We start from the raw sequence: 1,988 nt of genomic DNA, 5'->3' as shown, positions 1-1,988 counted from the left end.
ATTGTTTTGTTTTTATATTTTTTTAATTTAAAAATTCAATGTATAATATGGATGCATAAACGACTAATTTTAATTCAGTGTTAAATTTAGTTCTCCGGACCTTTACTGGTTGATGATTTTCTTTATTTGGTTGCTGTAGACCATTAAGGCTGCACCGATGGATCAGCCTGAGTTTGGTAGGTGATCTTCTCTACCTTTAAAATCCCCGGTTGTCATCGCTTTAAGCTTTTATATTCGCATCATTTCTACAGTTTTTAATCAGTTTCTTTATCTGTAGAATTTCTGAATGATCAACAAACAATCTTTAAAAAACTGATGTTCTGCCCCTGAGCAACTGTCTGTTGGATTTTATTGATCTCTTTTTGCAATGTTTTTAAATTCAAAATGAATTCCTTTAAGTTGTTGAAGGTTTTATGCCTAATAATTCCCTTGCTTGGTCAATAATAGAATACAGGAAGGTAAAATATAAAGTTTAGTTCAGCAGCAGTTATATAACCATATTCTTTTAAGGATTGATGAATCTAAAGTGAATCAGGTTGAAGATGAAGCACAATATTTTCAATCTCTTTCCAACATTTTTGTATTTTATGTGACTAAAGAGTGAAGGACCTGAATGTCTGTAGTTTAATTACAGAGCAGTGATGCCTCATGGGAAACGCTGTCAGTGTGGCTTTCAAAAAGAGTAAACAGAGAGGTTGTGGCGTTGTTGTGATCCGTGTTGTGAAGTTCCTGCCTTCTGGTTTCCTTTTGTTCAGTGAAACGTTTGAGACGTTTGTGTTTCTGTTTTTTAATAACTTGCTGGGAATGAGCCGAGGCTCGGTGTGGCCACGCCGCGTCCGGATGGGTGTCTCTCCAGACGGACTCGTTTCTTTTGGAAAAGCTGGGGGGAACAGACCGTGTCACAAGTTGAGTCACTCTACATTTCTTAACAAAGAGAGGCCTGACTGAAGTTGGCAGCTGGTTTAATGGTCAGAGAGGCCACAGAGCCTGGAATGTCCTGAATCCAGTCATCTCCATCCTCAGAGATTGCTGCTTTCGGTGCGTTGCATCAGGTTCGCTCCTGTTGAACTAAAGCCTCACAGTGTGTAATTTAGCCGCTATATAAGCTGACCTGACCCACCATACTGATGGCTTAAGCAGCAACATCTTTGTTTTGTTTTTTAAAACCGATGTTTGAACGTGTGAAAAATCTGTGAATTAGAGCTAAGTCACGATCTTGCCTTTGGTTTCCCACATGAAGGAGCTATGAGTCCAAAGCAACGGATAAAGACAATAACAGCCAAGAGTTTAAATGGCCAGAGGAAACTGCTCACGTCTAAAAGAATCCCAACATGCCTGGTGATGGAAGCCGATGTGTTCACATCGGGAGGTTTTTATAAAGTTGACTAGATGTGTGTTGAGGTCTTTGGTCGACTGTTTCTCTCTGAGGTCTATGGTTGACTGAGTCTCTCTGAGGTCTATGGTTGACTGTTTCTCTCTCAGGTCTTTGGTCGACTGCGTCTCTCTGAGTTCTTTGGTCGACTGCATCTCTCTGAGTTCTTTGGTCGACTGCGTCTCTCTGAGTTCTTTGGTCGACTGTTTCCCCTCTGGCAGCAGAACTGTGTGAAATAATTTCTAAAGTTGGTGCTTCATGGAAACTGTAGCTCTTTCTTAGTATCCTAATCTGATTGGTAGGATAACCTCCGGATAAACAAACAAACTCAATCACATCCAGCCCAGATAAGCTCTGCTCAGTCCGTCTCCCAGCAGGAGGGAGACCTAGACGGAAGGAAGTCTTGGTCTGTTCAGTCCTCTACCAGAAGCTTCTGCTCCATTGCAATGAATCCTTTACTTTCATCACAGAAAGTTCAAACTCGTTTCATTTCTTATTTCACATGTATGAAAAAGTTTGGCTTCACGAGTCTGAGCTGATGTGCTGTTAGTGCTGCATGGTGTGTCGGACGGGCCTCTGGAGACGGGCCTCTGAAGACGGGCCTCTGGAGACGGGC

General features: G+C 41.8%; 1 protein-coding gene across 1 annotated transcript in view; it reads left to right on the top strand.

Annotated features, from left to right (window-relative positions):
* Nucleotides 1–1,988, top strand: part of LOC107102236 (plexin-B1-like) — a 99,825-nt gene that overhangs the window by 22,221 nt on the left and 75,616 nt on the right. The window lies entirely within an intron of this gene.

The sequence above is a fragment of the Cyprinodon variegatus genome, unplaced genomic scaffold, assembly GCF_000732505.1.
Source record: "Cyprinodon variegatus isolate N-32 unplaced genomic scaffold, C_variegatus-1.0 Scaffold1220, whole genome shotgun sequence".
NCBI lineage: Eukaryota > Metazoa > Chordata > Actinopteri > Cyprinodontiformes > Cyprinodontidae > Cyprinodon > Cyprinodon variegatus.
The sequence above is the reverse complement of the archived record's forward strand: the minus strand, read 5'-3'. Positions and strand labels throughout refer to the sequence as shown.